This window comes from Oncorhynchus gorbuscha, linkage group LG02, assembly GCF_021184085.1.
Source record: "Oncorhynchus gorbuscha isolate QuinsamMale2020 ecotype Even-year linkage group LG02, OgorEven_v1.0, whole genome shotgun sequence".
NCBI lineage: Eukaryota > Metazoa > Chordata > Actinopteri > Salmoniformes > Salmonidae > Oncorhynchus > Oncorhynchus gorbuscha.
The window spans coordinates 69,773,911-69,787,889 of NC_060174.1; positions in this window are offsets into that span (position 1 = coordinate 69,773,911).

A 13,979-nucleotide genomic window follows, 5' to 3' on the forward strand; every position below is an offset into this window, starting at 1 on the left:
GTCACACCCTGGCCTGAACAAATAATTAAAGAAAACACAAAATACTAAGACCAAGGAGTGACACCTGTTACTAATTAATACTTTTTACCCTACCTTTTACACATCTTGGACATGTCATTTTTCTTTGTGGATGTAATTGGAATGGGAATGACTTTTTGTGTCAGTGTGATGCGTCTCTCTGCTGTGGGCCTGCTGTGACGGGTTCTGCTGTGACCTCTACAATGCTGTCACTGAGAGGTTCACCAGACAAATGTACTTTATTTGCAAGTAAAGGTATGCCTAAAAGCATTTTCCTTTGCAATTTGAGTGTTCGGCTACAATGGTATCACGAGAACAGACAGCATCCCTTTGAAAGCATTTCAGTTGTTGATATGGACATTTCATTATAGCCGTATTTATTATATGTGTGTGTAATAATAAATCACACAATGTTGGTTAATAGCCTTATGTCACTCTGGTTTTTGGAGCTACAGTGTCTTCAAAAGTATTCCTACCCCTTGACTTATTTCACATTTTGTTGTGTTACAGCCAGAATTCAAAATTGATTAAACAGATTTTTCCCCCCACCCATCTACACACAATACCCCATAATGATGAAGTGAAAACATGTTTTTGCAAATGTATTGAAAATGAAATGCAGAAATATCTCATTGACATAAGTTGTCACAACTTATGTTGTGAATACATGTCAATACATGTTAGAATCACCTTTGGCAGTGATTACAGCTGTGAGTCTTCCTGGTTAAGTCTCTAAGAGGCTTTGCACCCCTGGATGTACAAGATTAGCACATTATTTTAATTTGAAATATTCTTCAAACTCTGTCAAGTTTGTTGTTGATCACTGCTAGACAGCCATTTCCCAATATGTGCCATTTTTTTGTACGGCACTGGAAAACTTCCCTATGTTTTTTATTATTTATCCTTTAGGCAAGTCAGTTAAGAACAAATTCTTATTTACATTGACGGCCAAACCCTAACCCGGACAACGATGGGCCAATTGTGGGCCGCCCAATCACGGCCAGTTGTAATACAGCCTGCAATTGAACTAGGGTCTGTAATGATGCCTCTAGCACTGAGATGCAGTGCCTTAAACCGCTGCACCACTCGGGAGCGCAGTGTTTGGATTTGTGTTAGAAATTCACTGCTCGACTGAGGGACCTTACAGATAATTGTATGTGTGGAGTACAGAGATGAGTTAGTCCTCAAAAAATGATGATAAACACTAATATTGCAACATATTATGTGACTTGTTAATTAAGCACATCTTTACTCCTGAACCTGTTTAGGCTTGACATAACAAAAGGGGTTGAATACCTATTGACTAAAGATATTTCAGATTTTTTTATTAATTTATTACATTTTCAAAAACCTCATTCTACTTTGACATTCTGGGGTATTGTGTGTAGGCCAGTGACACAAAATCTCAATTGAACCCATTTTCAGATTCAGGCTGTAACACAACAACATTTTGAAAAAAGTCAAAGAGGTGTGAATACTTTCTGTAGCTATCTGTATGGTGAACTTAGGCTTCATCAAGGTTTATTTGTGAGTGAATCTGGATTTGATAATAGCCAGGGCTTTCCCAGCCACCGACCTCACCGCACATCACTGCTGGGTAGTACGGCCTGCCTGTCGTAACACTGATATCCATCTCTTCTGCAGTCTACTATGGCTGGGTTCGCTTGACTGGTGGGCCCAGCCCTTGTCTCCTACAGGTTTTTTTTTTTCCATTTTCTTGCCCTCGCTATCTAGATGGCGTAATCATACCCTTATTCCACGCATTTCTGCGCCTGAGCGATACATCACACTAACAGGAGTTATCAGCAGAGAGAAAAAAAAATGTAAGCAGGGTGACGGCAGGCCCTTTCCACACAGTGATTTTAAACCACCTACTCGGAACGAGCGTGAGGAGATGGGGACTGAGGTGTGGTGGCGTTTAGTACTGGGGCTCAATAACGTTACCACTGACTTTCTGATTACATCAGAGGAAGGACCTCAACTAGACATGATATGCCGTAGGGTTGCAAAGGGTGGTTATATTACTGGAAACGTTCTAAGTTTACCAGTAAACTACCAGAATTCTGGTAACTTTCAAGGTATATTTGGAATTTTATAATATGACATCTAGTGGCCGTTTTGGGTTCTTCAGATTATGGCAGGTTTCTGTAATTATCTTTGGCCGCCTTGAACATTTAATTTCAAACCTAAAAAGCATTATCCTAAATATAAACGGTCAACTTAGTGAATACCATTGGTGTTTAAAACTGGTGGCAGTTGTGAAAAAAGACAATAGTTGGAATAGAGGCAGAGTTGATTGAAAATAATGCCATTGTTGATTTAGATGCCTTTTTCATTCATTAGGCTATTTTCTCTTGAACCATATGGTCTATCTACTAGAAACACATGGACAAAATGGACACAGATATAACAAATTAATAATATACAGTATATGAATAAAAATATTTTTTAAATGCCAAAGTTACCATAGTTTAGTAACTTTGAAACTCAACATATAGCTTCTAAAATAAGAATTTGAGGTGACCTTAGCACAGGCTCGGTGTGTACAGACCGGTAAAAAATCAACACGAGACGTTTAAAGAGGGCTGCAATTAAGAATGGTGAGCTAAAAGCTTGAGCCTAATGCACAGTGACAGTGCTGTGAGACGGTGAAGAATAATTCCTGTATGCAAGGCAGCCACTTCCTTCCCCTATCCACACAACCCTCTCTAACACATCAGCCCTGTATGTCATTGTAACATTAATCCCCGCTTCCCCTCTGCCACTGAGCTCACTAACATGGGCAAAGTGATGCCTGCAGAATGGATGGAGGTGGAGTAAGAGCACTAACCCACAGCAATCAGCTCCTCTATGGATGATTTTAGACAGTGCACTTAATAGCATGCTTCAAGCAGATTGCAGGCTTTCAGTGCCATAGAGAAGGGAACATAGAGTAATTGTGTGTGTGTGTGTGTGTGTGTGTGTGTGTGTGTGTGTGTGTGTGTGTGTGTGTGTGTGTGTGTGTGTGTGTGTGTGTGTGTGTGTGTGTGTGTGTGTGTGTGTGTGTGTGTGTGTGTGTGTGTGTGTGTGTGTGTGTGTGTGTGTGTGCGCGCACGTGCGTGCGTGAATATGCCTTATTTCAAGTACGTGGTTTCATTTTTTTCCATGAATAGTTGTGACTATTGTAGGTTTGGTTTGTTTAATGTTTCTGTTCCCTCAATGTTCCCACACTCAAAACCCAGCCATGTGCACCATGTTATACTCCCAAGACTGCATGTAGAAACCAGCTACAAACCAACTCACAACACAGTGCTATCCTCATCATGTTAAAATATGATTGCCCTGTGTTTACTATGAAGCATTTCAGGATATACAACACAAAGCTGAATAGAAGAGACTAAGGTAAGAGATTGATTTGAGTATAGTTTCTTATGATGTGCTGTGTGAGGGTGAATGAGAATCTGGTCAGGCTTTCTATAGACCCTGAGGGGCTGAGCTGCGTAGTAGTAGGCTTTCATTAAAGGTAATTGAGAGCAGCTCCGGTGCTGCAGTTTGGAGTTCCGCCACCTCCATCTGCACTGCCATCTGAAAGCGTATTTTAATGACAATGACCCCTCCTCTGGAAGAGCTGTGTTGTTTTTCTCTGTTTGTTTTTCCGAGTGGCCTGGCAGCTGGGTGATGCCTGTGTGCTACTGGGGGGATCCCCAGCCCCACCCCGTCCGCTACCTCTGCCAAGGTGGGGCAACCGCTGATGCCACCAAACACCACAGAAAGGTAACTCAGGGATAATAATTGTCAAGGTTATTTAGCACAGGGACTCTTACTTTTAGTTCTAATGCCCCCCCCCCCTTACAAAAACATGACATTTGCAGTTTCACATGGCTACTTTCACATGTTGAGCTTAAATGTTGCATGCGAAACCATATTTTCAAATGTATTAAATTTAGAGTTAACACCACCTTTTCACACAAGGAGTATAACATGTTTTCACCTCACATGTAAATTGCAAGTTCCATTTGAAAAATATTAACATACTGTATGAAAATCACATTTGCAATTTCACATGTAAGAAAACTCCATAGCAATCTCAGTAGCAATGTTTCCACGTGTGGAATTGCGAATTCTGTAATGCCATTCTGTAAAAAGGTTAATTAACCAATCTGAGAAATAATCGTTCAAGTGAGTTAAACATGATTTCTTATTTGTGAGCCATCCACTCCATTATTATCGTACACCTCCGTGGTGTTGCATTGATGTTATGTATACTTAGCGCTACACTAGGGAGAGGCATTCGGAGTGTTACTGCTGCAGGCACGTGCATTTCTTCTTCGTATATTGGTTCATGACCTTTGGAAGAAGCCCTGTGTATCCTTATTTTTATCCTGTTGTTTGGTTTGTACCATGGTTACGTTTTCAAAATCTAGCAATAACATGTTTAACTAAATTGTATTGAGTTTTCTGGTCATTTTGATGTATAATGTAATAGATTTGACTAAGTTAAAAACAAGTGTGATTTTCCCATTCGCATAAGTTTACCCAAGCAAAGTAGAAAGCTAGCTAACTCTTAGCCCGCTGACTCACATTTGTATGCAAGTCAATGTTACAAGTGTTTTGACTCTTAAATGGTTTTATTTTTTTCCGAAAAACAGGGCTCATTGAGTGGTTTTGCATCTGTACATATGAACCACGCTAATGATATGTATTTTAAAGAGGTACATGCTTATGAAAATTGTATCTAATGGTTGCATGCTAATTGCTAACCATTAGCTAACCGCTTGCAAACCGACATCAATTTTGTCCTAGCTAGCTATTTTTAGCTTCCTTTATTGTTAGCTGTCCATTCTTTCTTTTTAAATATTTAATACACAAGATTTTAATATATTTGAAAATGTGTGAATGTGTTTGCTGAATGAATGTAAACAGATACTTTTCATCAGATTTGATTTTGGATTAGGGCTGTTAGAGTTCATCAATTAACTCAGGTTAACTTTTAGCAATTTTAGTGCACAGATTTCTTTTAATTGCAATTAATCACATTGTCTGAAAGCTTTGAAAATATGCTGAAAACAGCTCAAATACATCATCTATACAGCTGAAAACAACAACGCGATGTCAAAACAGGTTGGCATTGAGATGAAAGAAAGTGTGCTTTATCAATTTACCAGATTTGGCTAACCATTACTATGGACAAAATCAATATATCAATATTCTTGTAATGCCTTTTATATAAAAGATCTTAAATTATAGCTCAATTTGGGCAAATTCAGAATTTGCGATTAATTGTGATTAATCACAGAAAATCCTGCAATTAACAATCAAATTTTAAAATGTTTGACAGTCTTTTTTTAATTGAACAGTCCATATGCTGAGATAAAGAGAAATTGAAAATAAATATACATCGGAAGAGGAACCCGGTGTCAGCCCTCTTGGTCTAAATGATCAAGAAATTGGTTCTAATCCAGCCGGTTACAAAAGCACACGTGGAATTTAGAATATCACATGTGAAATGAGGGGAAGCCATGTCTGAGTCATGTGGAAAATCCATGTAAAACTTCATACGGCCGAAAACCACGTGTCTGGCTCATGTGAATTTTTGGTTTTCACATGTGACCTTTCACATGTGAAAAATCCATTTGAATTTTCACACTTGTTTGAAAACCCCATGTCTGACTCATGGAAAAATCTAGTTGTTGTTTATTGCGGGCCATTTTTCACTTGATTTGTTCACACGTGTGTTCAGACATATATCCGAATGCCAAGGGATTTTTCACACAGGATTTTTTTCATGTTTGTTTTTTTTTTTTAAGGGCCCCTCTACTGGCTTTACAGCTAATGCTTTACAACAACTTTGGGTTTAAAGGCAAATACTATAGGCTAATAGTCTATGGCTGCACAGTAAGATTAACCAGAACACATGTAAACTATTTTAGGAAAAATGCCTGTCTGCAGTCTATTCATAGTATAGTCCTATTGTCAGAGTGTGATATTAATGTTCAATTATGTTGCCTAATTATCTCTGGTCATCCTAAAATAGAATGACAAAGAACTTGGTTGTTATTATATCTGGCAGACGAGCAAAATACAGGTTGGCAGGACCTTAGCGGTGTGTTTGTGTTTGGGCGAGGGGAGGGGAGGCTGACAGAGCGTAACACAGAGAGGGGTTCCATCCTTAATAATGAGCCCTGATTGAATATCGCTCATCCCAGTTGGTTAGAGCAGCGTGGTGGCAGGCAGACAGGGCGGTGTGTGTATGTGTATGTGTGTGACCTGAGAGCCCTAACCAGAGGCAGCTGGGAGAGAGACCATGGTGGGATTACCGTTTGAACAACATAACAAATCAGATGGAATAAGTGTGGGACTGGTGTGGCTTTCTGCCTTGGTCTCTGGTCCCCAGCGTGGCCTCTCTCCCCCCTAGTGTACACAGGCTGAAGAGGGTGGAATTGGACTGGGGTTGGCCCGCTCCCTCTCCCTCTTTCCTGATGTTGAACACTGGCACAGAACGACTGATTAAGAGGCTCTTTGTTTCTCTTTGATCCACATTTCGCTGCGAGTTCAATGTATCTCCATCAACGCAGGCCTTTGGTTCGTAGCAATATGTTCTGAATCAGTGGGTCGTCTGAGTGGCTGGCACTAAGACTGGAGATACATACACGTTCTCAAGTCACTTTCCTTAGGTTTCACTTCTTAGACTGATCAGCAGACTCTGTCTGGAATCCATCCTGACATCAGTGGCAAGAAACAAAGCCATTTTCTATAATGTGAAAGCAGGGTTTATATCCCTGAGCCAGAGCAGGCCTAAAGTGAGAAGAGAAACCTTAAGAGGATTACAGCTATTCACAGAAAAGCACTAAATCCACCCATATCTGAGAATTCTAGTGTGAAATCGTTTAGAAGTATTTTAAATTGTCACATTTTACACTTCACTGTGTTATAGACAACTGTTACCTCTTCATCTTCTGAAACATGCTAGATTAAAACCTACAGTTGAAGTCGTAACTGTACATACACTTAGGTTGGAGACATTAAAACTCATTTTTCAACCACTCCACAAATTTCTTGTTATCAAACTATAGATTTGTCAAGTCGGTTAGGACATCTACTTTGTGTATGACAGAAGTGATTTTTCCAATAAATGTTTATAGTCAGATTATTATCACTTATAATTCACTGTATCACAATTCCAGTGCGTCAGAAGTTTACATACACTAAATTGACTGTGCCTTTTAAACAGCTTGGAAAATTCCAGAAAATTATGTCATGGCTTTAGAAGCTTCTGATAGGCTAATTGCCATCATTTGAGTCAGGTGTACCTGTGGATGTATTTCAAGGCCTACCTTCAAACTCAGTGCCTCTTTCCTTGACATCATGGGGAAATCAAAAGAAATCAATCAAGATCTCAGAAAAATAAATTGTAGACCTCCACAAGTGTGGTTCATCCTTGGGAGCAATTTCCAAACGCATGAAGGTACCACGTTCATCTGTACAAACAAGTATAAACACCATGGGACCACGCAGCCGTCATACCGCTCAGGAAGGAGACGCGTTCTGTCTCCTAGAGATGAATGTACTTTGGTGCAAAAAGTGCAAATCAATCCCAGAACAACAGCAAAGGACCTTGTGAAGATGCTGGAGGAAACCAGTACAAAAGTATCTATATCCACCGTAAAACAGACCTATATCGACATGACCTGAAAGGCTGCTCAGCAAGGAAGAAGCCACTGCTCCAAAACTGCCATTAAAAAGCCAGACTATGGTTTGCAACTACACATGAGGACAAAGATCATACTTTTTGGAGAAATATATGATGAAACAGAAATAGAACTGTTTGGCCATAATGACCATCGTTATGTTTGGAGGAAAAAAGGGAAGGCTTGCAAGCCGAAGAACACCATCCCAACCGTAAAGCACAGGGGTGGTAGCATCATGTTGTGGGGGTGCTTTGCTGCAGGAGGGACTAGTGCACTTCACAAAATAGATGGCATCATGAGGTAGGATGACATATTATGTGGATATATTTAAGCAACATCTCAAGACATCAATCAGGAAGTTAATGCTTGGTCGCAAATGGGTCTTCCAAATGATCAATGACCCCAAGCATACTTCCAAAGTTGTGGCAAAATGGCTTAAGGACAAGAAAGTCAAGGTATTGGAGTGGCCATCACACAGCCCTGACCTCAATCCCAGAGAAAATGTGTGGGCAGAACTGAAAAAGCGTATGCGAGCAAGGAGGCCTACAATCCTGACTCAGTTACACCAGCTCTGTCAGGAGGAATGGGCCAAAATTCACCCAACTTATTGTGGGAAGCTTGTGGAAGGCTACCCGAAAAGTTTGACCCAGGTGAAACAATTTAAAGGTGACACTACCAAATACTAATTGAGTGTATGTAAACTTCTCACCCACTGGGAATGTGATGAAAGAAATAAAAGATGAAAGAAATAATTCTCTCTACTATTATTCTGACATTTCATATTCTTACAATAAAGCGGGGATCCTAATTGACCTAAAACAGGGAATTTTTACTCGGATTAAATGTCAGGAATTGTGAAAAACTGAGTTCAAATGTATTTGACAAAGGTGTATGTAAACTTCCGACTTCAACTGTATATATATATATCCTCCTGATGGATAATTAGTGTGGATTTGAGAGTTTAAGAAACATTGTTAGAATATGTCAAATTAGGGGATGATTAAAAATAAGAACACCACGCTTACTTACTGTATAGATACGACCACTAAAGTTCAAAAGCAACAGAGAAAAGTATTTCCTGACAGCTTAGACTGGTCTAGCTACAGAAATAGGGACAACACACATGTGGATGCATTAAGATGCATAAGAAAGCTTTAAGATCTTTGGTCGAGTTCATCAGCTGAAATCCTTTAGAATAATGAGCCACACTCACATCCCTCTGGGAGCTGAAGTTCGGAGAGTGGTACTGGAGCCTGGGCTTTGGTCGCGAAAGTGACATCATTATGGATTACACCAGGAGTCTGCGCAACCTCTGCATGTATGGAGGTGTGTGTGTGTTCCTTCCAGTAGGAAGGATGGATTAGATTAAATGACATGTCATTAACAATCGAAAAATGAATTCCCTATCGTCGCAATGCGATATGCATGGGTATGAATCTATCTTGTATAATGAGAAGAGAACAACGCGTACCCAGTAAGAAATGTCTTGATAATGACTGTAAACCGATATTGTATGTACTTGCTTTGCCTTTGATCTCCTGGGAATAAAAGGGTCCTGCTGCAGAGATGCATCAGCACTGCAGTCTGGTTGCTCAGCCATAATTTAATCCTGAGCTCTTTCTCTTATTCCTGTTTATCACTGAGAGAGTCTACAGCCCTTAGACGTGATTTCTACTTTACAGTTTCGACCTCGGGATGACTCGCCTGGAGCCCTGTGTGACCTAACATTCTGCTGAATGTGTCCCAGGTGTGGACTGTGACCGGAGAGGTGAAAGCCGTGCGCCGTCGCTCAGATTGATTGCCTCCTTCCTGCTCCAGCGCTCCTCTGATGTGCTGTTGACTGGGGCTGGGGCCGGGAGGGGCTGGGGGGTGTCAGGGACCATCCCGCCTCAGCAGCAGGGAGTGAGAAGAAGCAGACCCTGTCATCATCCTGCCTCCCTTCATTTCAAACCCTACTGTACAATTTATGCACACCTGCCTGCTTGCCTACCGGCCTGTCGGTGAGGAAATGTCACATATGTGGCTCTCTTTCCATCCTGAGAAAAACAAACAAACATCCTCACCTCCTCACCACTCATCTGCACCTCATGAAAGGGGAGAGGAGAGGTGCGATTAATGTCCTCCTATCGCTCCTTTCAGTCCTGACCTAACCTCCCTGGCCCGTACCCGTCTCATGGCTTTGATTACAAGTTATTACCGTCTGTATCTAGGGAGCCATTCGTCTTGTGTGGGACCACTGAGATCACTTCCTAGCTCAAGCCTTTCCTGTCATCCAACTCCCCTCCAGCTCACCAGTTCACTCTGTCTGCTCTCTCTACACTGGCTCGCCAGCCAGCTAACCCTTAGTGCAGCACAGGGACAGAATACAGACTGTCTGAATTGTTAAATTCAGTGAAGAAGAAAGGACAGACAGAGATATCAAAAGAGGAGAAAACAGGGATTTTGGTCGTCAATGCTAATGTTAACTGTTGGTGGCTGTAGATGAGTAAACAAAACCAAAGCGTGGATTGCAGCCTCTCACTGTCAAGGAAAGGAAACATTTGAGTAATTTTGTCATTTGAGATAACTTTTCAAATGATGGGCAAATTGTTTCCAACATCTTTACACATATTTATGGGTCTGGAGTTAATGCATTCCGTCTGACAGATACTCATAGTTCCTCTGTCCAGAGTCTTTGACAAACACATAATGTTAACACACATAACCCTAACAACCTATAACACATCCCTCCAAGAAGCTATGGAGAGCATGCCATTTTTGTCAATTGATCAGTCTCTGTGTCAGATGGTAAAGTTGTTATACCACTCCCACACGGGCCAATCCCTTACCTGACCCTGATGTGAACATTCCGCAGGGCAGTGTGGCAGCATTGATGTGGGGAGACGCTGACCTGTCAGGTTATTGCGTTCACCTTACAGTCCACAACACAGGAGACCAGCTAGCCTCCCCCTCGTGCTCTGCTAGGCCTTTGATCAGGAGAGAATCACTGAACCAAGACATGCCCACAAGATGACCAACCAACACAAAGTAAGGAAAACACTCTGCACCATCAAGAAAACAACAAAGTACCCCGCAAAATAGGTCACATCGATTGATACACTTTTTTTCTGTTATATGATTGTTGCTTTACATAATGGCAAATGAATAGGTAATGTAATGGCTGCTGTACTAAAGCAGAGGCATCAGTGGCATCATTTAGTCCAAAGGCCATCACATGTGTTATGGTCAGATGGTTTTAATTATATATCATATGATAAATCACACTTTGTTGACAATAATGAAGCATGCCAATAGTTGATGAAGGTTTCATGAACCATAATTAACTTGGCGATGCCCTTTAGCCTGGTCCAAAGGCAGCTTTATAGTGCTTACAGAAGCCCCTAGAATTACACCTAGCATGACACTTCCCTGAACAACCGCAATCACATGCAGTGTGGTAAAGAGGATGCCGTTTTTGTGAGATGAATTGTGCATCCGTGGCACTTTCCGCCTGTTGTACGTCCATATGAACAGCATTATCGCAGCACCATTAGTTCTGTTTGGAGTCATGCATCTTTCATAAAAACTGAAACTTTGTCTAACCTCAGTGACGGTAACTCATCTGTGTTATATTCACTGGGCACTGATCTCGCATTCAATTCATCACAAATTGTTACGTGTACATGTCAGTCCATGTGACTTCGTTCAAGTGAGGATTGCATAATAATATTAAACGATAAGAGAGAATGTAATTTCTTCAGAGAAAAAGTTTGAGCCTGTTTTAAATGAGCCTTCGGGGGATTGCGGACATGTAACATAGTACAGACAAAACAACTCATTAAGTGCTCTTTTGTAGCTGAAACATAATTCATATGGGAGGCAGGACAAGAGCGAACCATAGTGCTGAAGTGGTCTTTATTGAAGGAATGAAAAACAGATACAAAAACAAAGACATATATTTTGAATCAGGACTCAGTCTGCACAGTGATTCACTGTTACACAGGTCTCTTAAAGCAGTGTCCTTGAGGAGTAATGCAATATTATCATGTATATTTCGGGCATTACTTGACCCGTTTGGCTGACATCATCCCTCAGAGACAACAGCCTCAAAACAAATCCTCACTCTCTCCTGAAATTCCAACAACAATAGGGAATCATTGTCTTCACTCACCTGCATTTTTACTTCTACACATGAATTATTAGATAAGACATTTTGTAAAAATGGTTGTTGTTTACATTATAAAAGGGAACGAATTCCGACACTGTATACATTTTCCTATTACCTTATTGAGTAGTGCTATAGGCACGTCAATGCTCTGTAAATATCGACTTGATATAGATTTGCAAGTATCTGGCTTCAAATTGTGGCTTTCATTAGAGATTGTCAGATGCCAAAAATGTATCTAAAATATGATATGTCAGATTTTCAGAATTGTTATTTTAGGGAGATGATGCAGAATTGAGAATTAGGAAAGCCGGATACCTAGTCAGTTGTACAACTGAGTGCATTCAACTGAAACGTGTCTTCCGTATTTTACCTCATCCTCTGTGAATCAGAGAGGAGCCGGAAGCTGTCTTCATATAATAATATTTGTTTATAGTATGATAATATATACTATTATATGTAACAAGTGTTTAATAAATAAACAACTTACAAAACAATATTTGTATTTATACTTTATAAGTAAGCTATTAAGAGTTCAGTGTAAAGATAAACCGCCAATTTATTCTTATGAAAAATAGAGGCCAGAGCACGTGGTATTCATTGTTATTCAAAGTGTTTGATGAGAAATAAGCCTAATATTAAAAAAAATATATCAAAGTAATTCATATTGCAATAATAATATATATGTTAACTTTGAATCAACAGGCTACCTTCCTGTTCGATGTGTGCTGTTACAGATGAATGTATTCATTTACTTCGTTAATTCAGTTATTTTCAAATAGGCAACTTTACACCATATGATGTAGTTTATATTAAATGTTGCTGATCGTCTGCACCTATCAGATTACTAGAACAGGTAAACCCAGTTACAGTAAACTGTTAAAATATATACATTTGGCGAGCTTATATACCATTATACCATTGATTCGAAATAACCTTGTAGACTTTATTTTTGTCAACCAATTATTCAAAAAAACTCAAAACTGTGGTTTCTCCATAAATTCTCTGTGAACATAGCGTTTAAATCATCCACCTTGATAGGGCTTTTTGGGGTTCAAAGAAGCGAGTTGATATGAATTCCTCTTATCTTCCCAATAAAACCTGTTTTTGATCAACCAACCATTTCTTGCTTTCGATCGGCTCAGTGTTGCAGCAGCTGAGTAGAGTTTTCAATTGAGTCAAAGTGTGTCCCTCCTTGTGAATATAAAATAAAGTAATAGTTTGGTCAACTAATTTCAACTACATGGTGCACATAACTAAGTAGGTGAATGAACAAGATATAAACAGGCCCACAATTCCACACTATAGGTAATGATAAGGGCATTCAATCATTATAATGATGGCAATGGCAGCCACAATAGCATGCTACAGTTTTGAAGAAACAAATGACTGTCTATTGTCACCTAAATTAAATGAATATACATACACGTTTAGTCTAAATATCACCTTTTGAGGGCGAAACATCGGGTTAGATTGAAAAACGTCTTTCTTCTCAATTCCCTAAAGGGCCTTAATTTGGCGCCCCCACCTGTTACCTAAGTGAAAGATGCTCTTCAGAACTAGGCCTTAATTCCCTCGTCCCCGGATTCCAGCGGAGCCACTGTCCTCCTGTAGACATGATAACCTAATGATAAGTATTCTGCCAAGATCACCTTATGGAGTTTATGAGTGTGAGGTAAACTGAGCAGGTTAATTAGCTCATATTCCATTTCAAGTCTCCAGCTAAACTAGCATGTATTAATATGGACAGGGCCTTTGGAGTGTCCTATGTTGAACAACGTGTCCTATATTGAATTGGCGCGGGTAGGGAACCAAACGGCAGTCCCACTGACTGGGGTCAATGAGATGAGACAACCACGACGAAGAGCAAATTGCTAAACCCCCAAACACTGACGTGATGCAAGGAGATTAAAGACAGATTTGAATGAATGAATGAATGAATGAATGACGCGAAGAGTGTAGTGAAGAGCATTGACCATGAGGAAGAGGGAAGAGGGGATTGGTTGAGTTTGTTGAGGCTTGGAGACGAGTTGCCTTGGCTATGTGACCGGGAAATATGAGGGACTCTGACAGGTCTTAAACGGACTGGCGCCAAGAACTCAGTCCTCAGGATAAATATAGCGGAGGATCAGTTGCAGAGAGAGAGAGAG